At 37.0% G+C, this 18384-nt stretch overlaps 1 protein-coding gene across 1 annotated transcript in view; it reads left to right on the top strand.

Annotated features, from left to right (window-relative positions):
* The window catches only part of ASXL3 (ASXL transcriptional regulator 3), a gene marked incomplete at its 5' end in the record, with an annotated part of 121833 nt that overhangs the window by 87890 nt on the left and 15559 nt on the right, over positions 1-18384 (top strand). The window lies entirely within an intron of this gene.

The following is an 18384-nucleotide window of genomic DNA, read 5'->3' as shown; positions in this document are numbered from 1 at the left end:
GAGTTCTGGTGGGAGTCTCTGCTGTTGGTCACTCTGACTGAACAAGGCAAGAGTATTCAGTTTTCCTCTTTTACTTCTACTTTCTAAATCAAATGGGGCATCAGACAAGCTATACTATTCTTTGAGTTAGCTGCACATCTCTTGGGGTTCAGTTTTATTTTTTTATATTGGCCTTTCGTTGATTCATCTGAAAATTCTTATTTTGCTCTTCTGGTTCAGAATTGTTTCCTTCCTGTGTGCTGCTCTGCAGTTGGCTGCTGTTGTCTTCCCCAGAGAAGGCTGCATTTCTGTGTTGCCATGTGGATATAGTATGTGAAGTACTGTAATAAATGGCACTATAAAAATGTAATAGAGTTATGCTATTTGTGTATATATGGTGATCTGTGAAATAAATTACTAATGAAGTGCAGTTTCATTTAGGTTTTATTACTGCTTCACATAGAAAAACCCCATGATGAATGATTCTTTGTCATTTCTGTCATAAACACCATTTTTCTGGGTGGTATAACTCCTCCTCCTTAAATCGTACTCAGCCAAAACTTGTCATGCATGTGTCAGTTTGAATAAGCATTTTTAGAAACCATTAGTTAAGGGAGATGAGGTTTTCTGGGGTTTTGTGTGCAAGTGTTTATTATAAATAAATTACTTCTTTCTCAACCTTGGTTAGTCTAATGTGTTCAAGAAAAGTTCAGGGACAAGTTAGGAGCTTGTTGGGATGTGTTCTCTGATCTTTTTTCATTTTCAAGTGTTGTGGTTGCTATCAGGCAGCTCTTGGAGCCTATGGAACAGAAAGCCTTAGGAAAGATGTCCCAGCATGGAAGTCAAGAACTACTCTTCTGATGTTCGTACTGTCCCTACTCCAGCTAGATTTTTGATGAAGTGGAAGAATAGGGTCATCGCTTTTTTTTCCCCTTGGGAAAAGATAAATTGTATCATAAGTTATAATTACAATTTAAATTGATTTCAGCTTGCATATTAGTTTAATTTCTATTTCAGTAGTGATGAGGCCTTGTGTAATTTTCTGTATTAAAAATGCCTGTAAAAGAAGTTGGAGTAAGTTGGCAGTTATGGTAGGTGTATTTTATCAAGGATTTTATTCGTTTTGATTTGGGGTCAGAGGGAATAAGTATGTAGACATTGCTCAAATCATAGAAACAAAAAATGTTCTGAGTTGGAAGGGACCCATGAGGATCATCCATTCAAGCTTCTCACCCTGCACAGGACAGCCTCAAGAATCACACCATGTGCACTGTCCAAATGCTTCTTGAACTCTGTCAGGCTTGGTGCTGTGACCACTTCCCTGGGGAGCCTGTTCCAGTGCCCAGACAGCCTCTGGGTAAAGAACCTTTTCCTGATATCCAACCAAAACTCCCCTGACACGGCTTCAAGCCATTCCCTCAGGTCCTGTCACCACTGGTCACCACAAAGAGGAGTTCAGAACCTGAGAAGCAGCCATCCCAGACTTGTCTGTTTAGCAGACTGCTCCAGAATCTTGCATCACTAGATACCAGAAACTTCATGACTGAAATTTGAACATGCAGATTTTCAGCTCTTCATTAATATGTATGGATTCAAAGACTCAAAATCCTTGAAGCTCAGCTGATACAGAAGCCTGATGGGTGATTCCCTGGGAGACCCACATGAGTTGAGCTGGAAATATAGAAAACATGCAGATATAGAAACTATATGGAAAGAAAAGTCTCTGCATAAGAGATTTCAGTTATCACAAATTCCAGCAAAGTATTTTGCTTTACAGCTCTAATTAGAACATTCTGCAGCTAAGGAACAATGGATTTTTTTTCAAATACCTACTTCTGACATTGATACATCAAGCTGATCATTATATGTAACAGAAGTCTTCTTGACCACCTCTCAGCAAATACCTTCAAAAGCAGGAAGTTTCTCTCTATATCTAGATTGCTGTATGACATCAGTGAGTCTTCAAATATTAATTAAACAATGTATATTGTGCAAGGATGGGTAACAGGTCTGTACAGCAGGTTGCTGAAAATGAATGGCAGTTAGCAATGTTGTGTCTACACCAGCTTTCCTTGTTAGTGCTCCTAGGAAGTCAAATTCCTGCTCCTAACACTGGGGAATGGGCAAAAGGAAGGGAAACACACCCACCTACTTAGCTTCCAAGAAGAGAAATGTAGCATTATCTGAAGAGTAGCAGAAAGCTGAAGTGATTTTACTAATCCTTGGAGGGCTAAACAAAATGTTCTCTCCTGAGTGCTCTGAAAAAAAAAAGTGTGTCTTTCCAGACTCTATGACTGCTTAACACCCTTCTGATCTTTGAGAGTTTAACTCTGTCTTGCATTTTCTCTTCTGGTAATACTGAGCTCTTTTGAGTCTCTTGAGATTTGCACCTGCCCTGCCCTTTCACATAGGATGTGAATTTCTTCCTACAAACTTCAAAGCCTCCTCAGACATGTGTGTTAGGTAGCACTGCCATTTTATCAGACCAAATCTGTTCTGGAAGAGCATTTAAAACAGTAGAGGAAATCACAGTAATAGTTATATCTTGTCTAAGTTTTACTTGTTAAATGAAAGAAATTTAGCAATTATCTATCTTATATCTACAATTTATAGATAGTCAAGTTAGTTACTTAAATTTAAAACTTCAGTATTCTTAAGGAATAACTTAAGGGGCGTAGTATTGCAGAAGGTCATGTGAATATTTCAGGTTTGTAGCAGGTCAGTCTACTGAAAAGAAAAATATGATGTACAAATCAAAGGATTCTAAAATGGGTTAAAACCCAACTTACTCTCTTTCTTTTAATTTCTAAATCAGTGAATCCCAAAATAATTATTGTCTCTTGTGTGAGTGCTAGTATTGATATGCAATCACATCGCAGCATCCTTTTATTTTAAGGTCAGTGCAGGTTCTGTGTTTCTGTCTTGACCTGTTCATTTTAGGTTGGTGCAGTTTGAATCTCTCATCCTGTAAAGATTCCTTCTCCCCTTGCCTTAAGAAAAGGCACAGGGTGATGTCAGCTAGTGATTTACTCTGTTCCTTTGAAAATAATAAGGGGTAATTTTGGGGAAGGTTATCTACAGAATTCCAATTCAAACCTCTGTTTTCATGCAGTATGAATCAGCTTAATATCTGTTCCTACAATTTGAGCAATGATAGCAAAAGGTAACCATTGTTTTTGATGCACACAAATTACTCCTACTCCCAAGCACATCAGTTGGACTTCTGTGGTGGAGAGTGGGTAATGAATAATACAAAATATTATTTCACTTGTAAAAGGCAAGAAGAGAAGTCTGCTATCTGACATTCTGAATGCTTAGTATTTAGTAGGTACCTTACTGTATATTAGTTTTTTATTAGAAGAGAGTGAGTGAAGCTTGATTTTCACAATTTGTCTCTTGTAGCAATGTCACCATCTCCCTGCTTGTTTTATTAACTTCATCAATGCTTGAGGATTATATGTGCCATTGGTATTTTGCAGAATTTCATTTATAAAAAGACCAACTTCAGAAATTGGTGCTGCATGTATTATTTGCTTCCAGCTTTATTTTATGTTTCTCTCCATGGAATTATTGTGTAGTGGTAGTTAAATGGTTACCTTATCTTACTTTGCTGCCTTTTTTTCTTATACTACAATCTTTTAGCTTTTTACTTTTCCATTCTCTATCAATCAGTAGCTTTCAAATATTTATTGTTATGTTCCTGTAAATGTTTGAGTTTTACACTGAAATAGTTTTAGGGTTATGACAAAAGCATTTAGTTTAGAGAACATTTGCAATTGAAGGTTAAATGTAACATATGTCATCTGCACCTAAGCAGATTTAAAAAGCTGTTAAATTGGCACCCCTGTGTGTGCAGTAATTGAAGGTCATTTTATGACACATTTCTCCCTTTAGCTGACATTTTTTTCTTCAGTTTTACTGGATGATGTGGACAGCATGGTGTTGTTGTAATGTGCCTTATTTGTGCAGCTTTATTAGGGTAGTTTTAATGCAGGTATCTTGCAGACTAGATAGATGAATAAATTCCAAAGATTTAATCTGCTTTTTCCGTAAAAATCTGGGTCTGATTCCTGAGCTGAGCTAGCCAAGGGTTTTCTAACAGATGACTACACCCAGCTGACCCTCTGTCCTAATGCAGCAAGTTATTACTTATTTTACCTAACACACCTGTATGGGTGGTGTATGTGTGTATTACAGTCATGTATTAACAACAAACATCAGTTTCACTTTATGTGAGTTGAAAGCTGAAGGATTTTACTTCAAAATCCCCGTTGTCTTTAGCTACAAGAAAGCTACTCTTTCAGCTTCCCTAGGCAGTCCAGAAAGGCTCACTGCAATTGCATTGCAATCTGGCTGCTCTGATTGATGTGGTAATGGAATTCTTGTTTGCTTGTTTGCAGTAATCCCCAGAGGTCCTCCTCAGCATCAGTATGTCTACATATGTGACTAGGAAGCTTTACATTTTTGATTAAGTGTCATGGTTTCATATTTCTGCAGGCTTGGTCACTGTATTTCAGAAGTGTGAATCACCCTGCCGCATTCATGTTGTAGAAGTTCTTTTTTGATTTCTAAAGCCTAGTTACAAGCTCTTGTCACACTTAAAACATCTCACCTTTTAAGAACACGTTTTGCAGGGGTGTTAGCAGAACTATTTCATTTGCTTTTGTCTGTAGCAAGGCTAAACTCAGTTGGAACATCTAGTAGGACACAGCAATGTTGCTGTGCCCCCTGAAAGCTAAAAAATACAAGATCCACAGATGCTGTCTCTACAGCATCCTTCCCATAAGTCCTTCTGATGTGTGAGGGGCCCTTCACTCAAGGTTGTTCTTCTGATGCAGACTAGTGAAGCTTTTTTTCTCCTCTTGTTCCCTTCAAGCAAGTTTTCTAAAGTACAGTGCACAGCTGTTAGGCCTTAAAAAAAAAGAGGACTTTGTATGCAATACAAGTTACATTTACATTTGACAGAATTATTAGTACTTTAAAAAGAGAACTGATAAAGCAGCCCCCTTCCAGTGGGAAAGTAAGTGCTTCACATAAGTGCCTTTTTAAAAGACTGTGCTAGGAGCTGTGTTATGAGAGTATAACTAATGTGTGGACATAAGTGGTAATGTATATGGGCACAAGAGACTGGTATGCTGCAAGTCATGTAGCTGTTGAGGATGCACTGCAGTACTGCAGCGTGTAGTGTTCCAACTGCGCCTCTCTTGCACGGTGCTGATAATGGAGTGATACGAGTCGGTCTGCAGTGCCTCCAGTGTTGCCACTGTAGGGCTGCGCAGGAATTAGATGGAGAACGGAACATTCCTTTCCATGCTGAATCTGAAGACATTCAAGGACTTGAAGCAGGATGTTGGATGCAGGTGCAGCAAAAGGACGAGCAAGCAGAAGTGATCCATCCGTGCTTCTGCAGCACTCTCCTCCTCTTCAGCCTTACTCCCACCCTCTCTCTCTGCTTCTCCCCTCACCCTTCCCCCCCCCCCCCCCCCCACCCTTTTCCAATATATTTGTTTGGCTTAAATAAAAAAGGGAAAAAAAAAGTTGAGACTTTTTTTCTAATTTTTTCAGAACATTACTATCCTTTGAACTATTTAATCTCAGATTTCGTTTAGTTCTCTCTTGTGTTAAGGACATGCGGACATTTTTTTGTATAGAAAAGCAGTGTTTTCTAATGCCTAGAGAAAAGAGATTGGATGCAGGATTTTCATTTTTGACAGTCATCAAAAATGACAGACTAATTTTAGATGCTTACATGTAACTTCCCCTCACCTTCTGCTTCTCAAAGGTATATGTCTATAATTTTATTATTAAAGGCTAAGTGAATAGACCCTGGTTGTTTATATCCCTTTTCCTGCACTCTCCACAAAATGCGAACATTCTTGGATAATTTAATAATGTTTAACTTTCTCAGAGTCTCTAGTCATCTTTCCTTAAACAAGTTCCATACATGCTTGCCTTGATCACAATCCATGTATGCTTTTGTGCCTATTTTCCCCCCAGGCTTATGTGCCTTTTATAGTACCTTTATAAATACTTGGTTTTTTCTGTGTGTTCTGACATGCTTGGGTTCACTAATTATGTGAACTATGTATTAGAAAAAAGGGTTTTAATTGTTACTTCTAGAATTTGAATGCAGTTAGATGGTACTGTTTGCTGCATGTTCTAGTTTTTTTCCTATTTTGCATGGGTTTTGTTTCATTTTAAAACATGCCTTATCTTTTCATTTTGCCAGATTTATTACTCGCCTAAAATTCTTCATCTAATTTCTTGCATCTGAGCTCAAACAGATTGGATTCTATTGTCTTTTTTGACACTACAGTGTATTGGAATGAATATAGCTATCCTACTTGTCTTCTTGATTTAGACAAGGTCTAAATTAACAAGTCACATTTCATTTTGAAAACATATGTTTGCAATTCTTCAGTCTTACTCGGCACATTTCCCACTTTAGTGAAGATGGAAAAGATCTTTGTTTCTTTCTCTCAAAGATGCTTCTTGCTTTTCTCCTCATGTCTGAAGCAATTATTCCTATAGTAGTATATATTTTCTTTTTCATCCTTTGATGTTTTACTTCTCAGTTTAATCTGCTTATTTTTATAGGACTAAAGTAATACTCACCATCTGTCTTAAAAATCTGTCTTTTCATTTTGTACTTGAAGGCAGAGTGTTCATGTTATGTCAGTGATCAGGTAGAAATGACAAAGAGCTTTTCCTTTAAGAATTGATAACTTCATAATCAAAACTAAAGAAAATTAGCCATAATCTGGGTCATGTTACCCTTTATATGAAAAGGTGAGACCCATGGAAGAGAGCTTATGCAGAGTGAACATGAACACCCAAGCTGAGGTACATCAGAATTGCTGAGAGAGCCATGGGATGAGGTGGTACCTGTCCATGTCACCTCCCCAGACCTGAATTTGTGGTGGCTGACTTTGTTGTTCTTTCAGCAGCTCTTGAGTCAGACCCTGTATTTCTGTCTCCTGTATTTATGTATGTATATAGTGTTGGGTGTATCTCTCACCATTCATGTATCTCTCAGTGTTGCTGTAGATGTTTTGTGGTCACAACAGCAAAAAGGCCATGGTTATTGCACCTTGTCAGTAGTATTTCCCTTATATTCCTGTTTACATACTTCTTACTCAGAAACTCCTCCTCTATTGGTTTTAAATACATGGTAACTTGTTTAAGAAAGGATAGATTTTTTCATCAGCCATGACACTGTGTAAATGTGTGCATTTTTCCGTTTGAGATGAGCCCCTGAGTGTTCCTTATCTTCAGGCAAAGAAACAATTGCTGTCCTGTTGTGTCTGTGTGTCTGTGGGTTTTTGCAAGGCTTGTCTATTTATTTTTAATATTCTGCGTCTTCAGCTGGATTACTTCTTTCACATTCCTACCATCTGTGTCCTCAAGACGTGAAATCATCAATGTTTTGTACTTAACTTGGTAATTACTGACTCCTTAGCTATTCACTCCCCTCCTTTTTTTGCTTCTCTCCAGTAGTACACCGTGCCTTTTTCTAATGTTTCTCTTTCCTTTTTTTTTTTATGTATATCAGAACTCTTGACAAGCTTTTGCTTTTCTTGAAACAAAAGACAGGCAGAGAAGAAAAGGGGAGTGGATGTTGCCCTCAAGGGGATCAGCATGTGTGTAGACCTCTTCTATAGTGGGGATTACAGTCTGGTTTAGATTTTAGGGGCCAAGGTCAGAGAGGAGGCATGAATTCCATTCAATGGCATGAATGCCATTGTGGTGTGAGTTTAACAGACCATCCCATCTATCTCAGCACTCATAAGGCCACACCTTGAGTACCTTGTCCAGTTCTAGGACTTTGCCTGTATAAGAGAAGGGCCAGGGGTAGTTTTATCAGTGTGTATAAATAGATATGGCACTAGCAGAGGCAATAGGTACGAACCAAAAGGCAGGAGCTTTCATATGGACATGAAATAAAACTTTTTTTTGTGAGGGCATAGGCTGCCTAAAGAGGTTGTGAGTTCTCCATCCTCGGATATACTAAAAACTAATTGATTTTTATTTGCATCTGAAGTGTGCTTTTATAGTTCAATAACACAAACATGTTAATACTTTCAGTGTCATTCTTTTAGGTCTGGCAGATGAATGAAAGGCTTGTGCCTTAACTTGATATGTTATCTATCACATGAGCAGGTACTTCCTGTGGATGGGGCTTGGTGCAACCTGGCCTAGTGGAAGGTGTCTCAGGCCATGGCAGGGGATTGGAACGAGATGGTCTTTTAAGGTCCCTTCCAACCTAAACCATTCTTTGATTTACTGTAGGATTTACCGTTTTGTACTGGAAATTATGTGCGTTATTCCATTTCTAGTTTCTAAATCAAATTTGAAAAGAAAATATGGTCATGATTATGGACAGCTCAGCAGAAACATCTGTTCAGTCAACCTTTAAGCAACAACAACACCAGGGAGACTGCACTAAATTAAATACTCTTTTCATTAAATAAATACTATTAAGTCATCATCTTCAATATTAAGCCTGGCCAGTTCAGTTCAGAAGCTGTGGAAAGAACCCAGAGGAGGGCACTAAAATTTGCATGAGCCATAAAAATGTCTAAAGAAAAATTACTGGACATGAGCTTTTTAGTCTACCAGAACAAAATTAGAAGTGAAAAGCATCAAATTTAATACAATCAACTGCTGTATTTCATACAATAGACAACTAACCCATGAAGTCTTCTGCATACTAAAAGTTAGTATTGATTGCTGCCACAGTTCAACTGATATAAATAGAAGATGGTGGATGCATATATATGAGTAGTAGCCACAGTTATATCAAAGAGGATGAAATATTTATGGTCATTAAAATTCCCTTTTTCAGTCTATGCCAGCTAAACTAAATAGAAATTGAAAACTTTTATTTGACAGCTTTCCTAGTAACTGGCTATTATGTGGTCTTTCACAGGCTTTATCTACATGATCTGTTCCTTGCAATTATCAAGGTTAGTTCAACCTCTGCTTTGATCTGATATTTGTTACCACATGGTACCACTCAGATATGACTAAATGTTGAAAAACACAGCATCTTTGCTTAGCACTGAGTAGCAGAAACACTACCATCAGAAATGCAGCCATTGTTTAACAGAATTTGCAGATTTTTTTTTGACAACTAAAGCTGCTTTTCCTTTTGACCCAAGTGTATTCACACAAATTCTCTATTACAGACTTGCTAACTGTTCGAGCATCCTTTTAGCTTGGTCCCATTTATCACAATCTCTTTTGAATAGTAGTTGTATAAGTGGAAAAATGACTTTTAGATAGGTAAGGGCATACTTGAACAGTCAGCAGTATTCTATAGGAAATGGAGTAACTTTCTCAATTATTTTCGTACTAGAAATACATGCAAGTTCACTTAAAAGTATTTTGCAGATGGATAGAAGTTAAGTTTTATAATTGCCATGTATTATTTAACAAGGAGAGCTCTATCTAGCTGTGGATAACTCCTTGACATAATTGGTTCTCAGGTCATTAGCCAAAGTAGTGAACGGGATAATGATTGTTTTGCATTCTTGTAGAGAATTTAGGCTTTTATAAGTGCAAGCAGATCTTGTTAGTTTCTGAAGAATGTGTCAGTCAGAACACGAGCTGTCCAGACACTAACAGGAGCACACATAGTAATAAGTTCCGTTTTGCTTTGTAGTACCTCATATTAAAATATCGGTATGGACAAAGTATATGGCCTTGGAATACTAGTCTCTGCAGCCATTCAGTATTTCCCAACGAGAATTTCTGTCTCTTGGGCTTAATGAGAAGTCTCTTCCACGGGGTGTCACACTCAGCCTCAAGGGAGAAAGTATCTAGCTTGACTTTTAACATGGCTCAAGATATGAACTGCTAGTAAACAAGTTGTTCATGAATAAGTAAGGGTCCTTCCAGCCATCGTGAAGCATAACTGGTAACCGATACAATGAGTTTGTGTTTGAGAATGATGGTTCCAGAAACTGAGTGTAATCTAAGGTTTTAATTGCATGCAGGCAAGCTAAGCCATTGTCTTATGAAATCACAGTGTTTCCAAAGGTCACTCCATCCAAATGAGGGGCTCTTCCAGATCACAAGCTGTGGTCTGTTATATTAGACTGCATAGAGTGACTCCACTGGAAGGGCATGAAGAGGTTAGAAGCCTGGAAGCCGGAATGCAAGGACTGACTCTTAAGCACCTTTCTTTGAAATTGGAGGTTGGCAATTGATCAGAAGTTAAATATCTGCAAGACCACTTTTAGTTTTCTTTTTAATAATGTTGTAATAGATGGCAATTTGTTACACCGTCTTGACGTAGAAAATGTGGCAAAAAAGGAAAATCTATCTAATCTTCTTTACAATAAGGCAAAATCAATGTCTGCTTTTCTTTTATATTGGCTAAAACTTTTTTTGGCTGTTCAGTGGTGGAGAATTCACAGCCTCTCCCAAGGAAGTCTAGTCCTTCATTGTTTTCACTGATAGAAAGCTTTTTCCTTGGGGTCTGATCTGAATCTCTCTTGTTGCAATTCTGACTGGTACTCTTTGTTCTTTTTGGCATCTATGTGTAGAGTGTGGAGCTTGCTGTGTTCCTGTTTCTTTTTCTTGAGAAACAGCCCATAATAATGCAGTCTTTGTAGACCTAGGGCCTTAAGTCTGTTCTTAACCTCATTTATCTCCTTTGCATTTTGTATGAGTTGAGATGAGTTGCATCAATCGGAATTGAATGTATTGCTCCAGCTCAACTGGTAAATAACACCAAGGAGAGCAAAACTAATTTCTCTGCTTTTGCACAGTACTCCTGTTTCTAACTTAGAGTGTTGTGCTCACCTTCTTTGCAATTGCAAGGTTGACTTATATTCAGTTTGTGAACAGTCCATACAATCAGTATGGACTGTCAAAACAGTCAATACAAGTACTTTTCTACAGAACCATTGCATAGACACCTAATTTCTGCATTTTGCATTTCTCCAGTTCTGTGTTATACAGAACTTTGCATTTGTCATTAATGCAATGCCCTGCTTATCCCTGTTATTTCCAAAGTAATTCACAAAACCATCAAGGGAACTCTGATGCTCTCTGTACATGCTCTCTGACTGATAGTATTTTCAAATTACTTCCATCTTTTTATCATGCCTCTGAATACAGACTCCCAGTTGATACTAAATAAACAATAGTTCCTTAAGTAAAGAGTTCTGAGTAGTTCTTCGGTGACCTAATTGCAATTTATATATCCTGGCATTGCTTGAGAAAATGTTAAGCAACACTGCATTGTTAATATCAAGATACACAACTTGTGCAGCTTCTCTTCTGTCACAAGGCCATTTATGCTGTCAGAGAGAAAACAGACTGATCTGAGGTCTCTTGACAATCTGCGTTGGCTGTTGCTCAACTCCTGGTTAATTTTCAGGCAGTTGTGTATGGTGTGATACCTTACATGGGTTAGTGGTGGGCTTGGCAGTGCCAGGTTAAGGGTTGGACTCAATGGTGTTACTGGTCTTTTCCAACCTAAATGATCCTATATCTGGTGCTTTAACCATTGCACATATTTTCCAAAGCATGAAGACAGAGGGAAGAAGCAAGGTATTTAAACACAGGTTTCTTGGGTAAACTGAGAGGCTAGCACCTAACTTCTTCAAAATGTTTTAAGTCCCATAGATTCTGGGTTGTGTCTCCTCAGAATGTGTCCACATCAGTATCTTAGGACAGCCTAGAGTATCACAAAAAATAATGGGTTGTCTGTGCATAGGCCACAGAGTTCCTAAGCTGGCTAAGTCTGTAAGTCCTTTGCTGTTCCTATTCCCTTCTTTAGACAGAGATGATACATATGTGCTAAATATGTATAACTAGCATGTATAAGTTTGTACTTGTACTCATAATTTCTTCAGAATCCATCTTTTAACAGTTCTGAAATAGATTCATATCTGGACATTTAACAGGCTACACTATAAAGCCCAGATGAATTGAATGCATTTTAGTAATATTTGTTGAGCTCCTTCCCTGATCAAGGTCAGTTCTGATCCTTTTGCCTTTTTTTGCTGGAATTAATTGTATTAAGCACCTCAACCCAGTAGATTTGTGGTGAAGATTCATGCAAAGAAAGAGGAAGTTTTAACATTAGCTTTGTCTCTGTATTCCTCTAGTATTCCCCCACTGTTGCACAGTGTACTTTTTCTTTCATCCTCTTCTTGCATCGAATGTACTTACACAATTATTTCTTCTGGAGTTTGATGTGTCCCTTTCCAACTGTGTCTAATTTTGGCCCATTATACCGTGTTCTGCTGTGGTATTCCTCCTTAGTAAGTTGACCTCATTTCCATTCTCCACATGCTGTGAGATCAACAGCGAGATCCTAACTAAGACAATGTGGTCTTATTGTACAATCCCCATTACTCCTTTGCAGGAGGCTTTGCACTCCATGTGGTCAGCATTGTTTATTTAAAGAACTGTGACAGTTTTTTTTTAACTCCTTTTTCACTAGCACCGTGTTCTTCAGGATTCTTCCAACTAATTCTGCATTTAGGAAAGTATGCCTATTTAAATCATATTTTTAAAATTCTTTTGTAATTTCTTTCTTTTCTTCTTTTTTCACAAACAAGCCTAATCTTTTATATTACTATCAGTCATGAATTATCAGATCATCATTTTGCCACTCAAGTCAAAAATGTCAATTGTCAGCTAAATCTTCCAAGTCCTCCTACATACCATTTGCAGTTCTTGCACTAGTGTTCAACCATCAAAGACTGAAATAAATGTACCACTTCCATCACATTATCCTCTTCTTTAACCCCTCCTTTTATAAATAAATTTATTTTGGCAGTGGATCACAGAATAGGATTTATTTGAATTTGATTTGCCCATACTATTGGGCTGTGCATATAAATACAGCATTCAAATTCTGAAGAAACAAGCAAGTCTGTCTATCAAGCATGTTCCTTTTCTCCACAAGGGCTGTTTTAAATCACTGCTTACCTATTGCCATATCACTAAACCTTCTTGGGGCATCACCATGTGTTGAAGATGACAAAGCCATTCTGCCTTTAGCATCTATTAAACCACCACTTCATTATCAGTACGTGTCTGTCACTGCTGATAAAAATTTCAACAGATCCCTAGGTTCCATGATAATTCCTACAGCCTTCTTGTCACTTCTGATCTACTCAGTCTCATGTCTGGATATATTCTTAGGGTGAAGGTGGATGGACATCATGAACAGTGAAAATGGTAGGTTTTGCAGGTATCATACCTACCAAAACCTTCCTGAGGTTCATCACACAGCCTCTGTTGTCCTCATTCCCTCACTTCAGATGATGTAGGTCAAGTCAATACTTGAGCATAAAGCTCTCTAAAGTGTTTGCCTTCAGAATGTTAGTCACTAAAGTTGCTGTATCTTCAGATGCTCCATCTGCACTGTGCAATAATCACAGGTCAGTGGAATGCTGGTGCCCAGCACAAGAGAATCAAATTTGTTCCAAATTCATGTTACAAAACAGCAGTGGTGTCTCTTTGCGCACATAAATAAAATGTTATGTTTCTGGTGTGTGATATAAATGCTCCTAAATTTTTCATTTGTAATATTTTGGAATCTTTAATCCAAAAGCATCAAAATGTATTTTCTCATATCTTCCGTCTTTTGTAGATAATTTATTTTGTGTGCCTTTGGGAAAGTATGTGAATTATAGGATTGTTCTTTCCCCGGATAAAATATAGAGTTAGTAACAATTTTAAGAAAGGGTATAAAAAATGAGTGGTACTGGACCCTTCATTTAGATGAATCTTCAATTCCTTTGCTGATTTTTTGATTGCTTTTGTATTTGTATTTTTGGTTGGTTAGTTTTAGTTTTGTTTGGTATTTTTGTTGTAAGGCTGAGAGAATTGGGATGGCTGGGCTTGTCAAAAAGATGGGGGAAAGCTTCTTTGCAGGATCTGTTGCTGTGGGACTGAGTGGTAATGGTCTTAAACTGGAGGAGGGTTGATTCAGGTTAGGTGTAAAGAAGGTTTTTATGAAGAAACCAGGAACAGGTTGCCCGTGGAGGTGGTAGGTGCCTCATGCTGGAAACTTTCAAGGTCAGCTTGGATGAGGCTCTGAGACACCTGATGGTGAATGTGTCCCTCTGATAATTCACTGCTTATTGCAGAGGGGTTGGACTAGATGACCTTTAAAAGGTCCCTTCCAACTCAAACTATTCTATTATTGTAGTCAAATGGCATGATGTTCACACATAAGTTTCCATGTAAGAAATACAGTATACTACACAAGAACTGTGTACAGTGGATCATTAGAAATTTTATAAATGCATTAGGAGAATCTTGAGTCATTTGAAAGTGATATAGAAATAATAGATTGACCAGTTCCTTGTCTTTCAAGATTCTAGCCAAAATCAGATAACCTACCAGTATAGGCCTATGCAGTAATTGCTGTATACTTACTAAACACCAATGTGCATCTTCAGGTTGAGCTAAAAAAATAATCCTTGCCTTATTTCCAGAAGAGAATTTTCAGTGGAACTTGGAGGAAAATAATTGAAGTAGTTGTTCTAGAAAGGTTACTCAGTTTGTTCTGATAAGAGTGTTTGACATTTGCTTTGTAATGCAAATTGATGCTGGGTTTTAACAGATATGTTTTTGGGTTGGGTGGTTTTTTGTTTGCTTTCAATAAAAAGAAGAACTTTCAAAAGCTATTGTGAATTCTGCATGAAAGTATTAATTAGAAAACATAATTCTAGCATTGTGCTTAATCAGAAAAACCCAGAAATTTAAAGCCCAACAGAATGAAACATAAATTTTCCAAGAAATGTTTGTTGTTCCAGCTCATTAACACACTGTCTCTGTTGGACAGCATTTTTTAAATACCATAAAAATTAACAGTGTATTTAAGAACTGCTTTATTGGCATGTTTCTCCAAATTCTAATTTAAAGCTGGTGGTTAATTGTGCTGTCTCTATCATCAGAGCTTAGAGAAGTGAATACACTCCATGACTTCAAAATTTCCACTTTATCTTGTTGATTCAGGTGAAAATGCATTCTCCAAGTGAAGTAAGAAAGTATTTCAGTGGAGGTTGTTAGCTAACATTATAAAAGGATGACCTCTTAGTCCTTCAAAGTTTAACAGAGCATAAAAGATGTTAGCCTGATTTCACATGACTAGGATATTGAGAAAAAGCATAAAACATCTTTTTTAGTTTTGTTGTTTCTGAGGGACTTCTTCAAAACAACTAGACATGAAATTACTTGGGTTTTGTCTGTTCCAACTTGTTCAAACTCTTTTTCACTGTGTAGAAATCTTTAAATGAACTGAAAATGGCTAAACAATTGAACTTTTTGTTAACTTAGGGAGGCAGTATCTGCTTTCTGCATAGTGCTTTATTCTTTCTATAACATTTTCAAAATTTCTGTTTCATTTGCTTTATCTCTTTGGCCATTATTAGTTTCTTTAAGGTTTTTGTCCTCATCCTTTTCTCTTTGAGCTTTTTCTGGTTGAATAAATCCTTCCTGTTCCATTCCCAGCAAATGTTTTATTTGATCTCAAATTCCTAAGCATGTTGGGTGAAATCACTGGGGCTGCACAACTCTTTATTTCTTCCATTTTTAACATGAGTATCCATATGTGTACCAAGTCTAGATAATGATGTCTACTTTCATACATCCTTCTACAATGTTTAAGCCTGAAATTATTCTTTCATGTCATGTTAAAATAGATCATTGTAATCTTCACCACTAATTAATTAATGCATTTCCACGTTCTGTATCACTAGATGCTCTTGTGTTTAGATTTTGGTTGCTCTAGCTACATAAATCTTCCATAAATTAAATAGACCTGTGAACACAGGTCTCTGGAAAGGCCCTTCTCTGCCAGTTAGTCAGTGGCAATGACTACCATGCAGTCAGTCAGTGACTTCATGTTTAGTTTGTCGTTCTTACATTTCTTAACCTAAGCATTTTTAACATCATCTTTTCAGTCTTGTGGACATTGTTCCCCAGTATTTGTAAGCTGCTGCAGTTCATACCTAAAGTGGTCAGTGAAGTATGCATCTGGTTTTTTATACAGTTTATAAATGGACTATTATTCCATTGTTAATTGACATATAATATTTTTTCTTCTTAGGTAATCAATATAATTCTCCCTTCTTGCTATTCTTTTGGGAGTTTGTTTCCCCTTCCTTTTTTTCTTTTACAGATACTTACTACTTGACATTTTTTTCTGGTCCACAAGAGCTAACGACCTTTACCCATGACCTTGCTAACATTTGTTTTCTGTTCTGAGGTTCCAGCCTGTGCTTTTTTCTCAGGTGAACTAGATCACATTTGAGTTTGTTTGGACCTTTTCGTAGCATTTAGCTTGGGGTTCAGTTTCTTTTTGAAACTTTGTTAAGAAATTCTCACCCAGAAACTTGGCACTTTTTTTCTGAAGTATATTAGCCAACAAAAATAAAAGGTGGGGTAACTCTTCCTGCAAAGCTTGATTTTCTCCTGTCCTTACAACAACAGGGTTACAATGAAGCTAATACTGTTCTTCTTGTATTCACATGGTAATATAACTTGGCAGTCTTTATAATGCTCTTCATTTATGCAGTCTGGTGAAATAGCTCAATCACACTTGGCTGCAGTTTCAAATTATGTTTAATGCAATCTGATAGTGGATTGCTGGTGACAAGTGTCAGTCTCTTTCTACCTATTGTTGTACATTCCAGTTTTGCATGAAATCTAATAGAGGTGTGACCTTAGAATAAGTTGGATAATTTTGCTCATTTAACAGAAAGTTATTGTCCACAAATCATTACTTTCCTATGGGATCTTTTCATGTGGCTGGTGATATGACTACACTGTTTGTCATCAGATGAGCCATGGAGTTTCAGGAGGCCCATACCTTTGAGCCTGCAGTTAAATGTGATTAAATATTATTTGAATTTAATGTCTGTATGACTATTTTTTGCAAAACACTGCCAGGCTTAGAGAAAAAAATCTTGAATTTAATGAAGATTGAAGTAGAACTTATGTTGGCAAGTGAGTGTTTCCATTTAATCTCCTTTTATGTTGAAACTTTAAGTAGCTTCAGCACCTTTCTCAGAGGAACAAAGAGATGTTTGTTTAGTAAGTTGTGATTCTTTTCTTTGTGACTTTACATCTCACCTTTCTAGAAAATTGTGTAAGTGCTGGTTTTGACCATATACTGGTTTGTTTGTTCAGGTGCAAGAGGGACTGGTATTTAAAAATCCCTCTTTAATGTATTAATTGTGCAATTTAAGTTTTTCTGGCAAAATTCATTTGTGCAGGAAGAAGATAATGTGTCATAGTAGTTTGATTTATACAATAAGTACATGCTCTTTATCACCTTTCTCACCTCACTGGTTTTATTATCTCGCTGCTTCTGCTGCATGTTTCACTGTTTCTTTCCAGTTTTCCTCTAGTTTCAGCATTAGTCATAGCCTTCCTGTAATTAATATGCATATGTTCCATAACCTACGTCATGAGATGTATAGAAACATTACATATCCAACCCACTTAAACCCAACCTCTATGACATGTTGGCAAAACTATGGCGTCTAGCAGAAAAGCACAGGCAGCAGTTCTGTAATTCATATCCTGCTGAGGAACTCTGTACCACACACATATTATTTTCTTACTATAATCAAATGCCTTTAGTAATGCCTGTTTATCAGAGTCCATGCTAATTGCTATTTCTCTGGCTACTACTTCACCTCTTTCTGGTTTACTCCTCTGAGATAATTGTGGGACAGGATGTCAGCTAGGCAACGAGTAAATTAACAAAGACTTCTTGATATAGGGCCTCTATTATCAGTGAAATATAGAGGTCCATGAGGTAACTGCATCCAAATATCATTCAATGTTTTTGGCATGCCTGTGTCTTTCTGGCTCTTGTTTGAAGCAGGCACTGAGAATGAGGGGATATTACTTAGTTAAAACATCTGTTAATATTCTGGAAAATGTGCTGGATTTTATTGCAAGATTACAAATAGCATTGTCAAACTTTTATCTCTTACTTACCTGAAAGGATGTAAAATAGTGAGAGTGCTTGTTCTAGCAAAATTACCTCTACTGCTGTTTCCTTCTTTTTTAATTTGCTTTTTTTTTTTACTGTCTGTTTATTATGCTAGAGGTGATACCCACTTCTAATTATTTCATATAATTACTTTTTTCAATTATTGGAATTCTTTTGGAAACGGAAATATCCTTGCAAGCCTGAAAATATACACTAAGTTTTGTGGTAAAAGACAGATGTATAGTTGGATTGCTTTTAAAAATTATTGTAGAAAATACTGTTAATGTTGTCTGATCATTGCATATTTGACTGATGTAGAAAATACAAATAATTCTAATGTTTTTCCACAGATTTCACTTTTGATGCCTATAAAAGTATGAGCGGAGCTCATACTTTATAGAGCTCAGTTTCAGTGATGAGTTTAT

This window comes from Fringilla coelebs, assembly GCF_963513975.1.
Source record: "Fringilla coelebs genome assembly, chromosome: 1".
Taxonomy (NCBI): domain Eukaryota; kingdom Metazoa; phylum Chordata; class Aves; order Passeriformes; family Fringillidae; genus Fringilla; species Fringilla coelebs.
The sequence above is the reverse complement of the archived record's forward strand: the minus strand, read 5'-3'. Positions and strand labels throughout refer to the sequence as shown.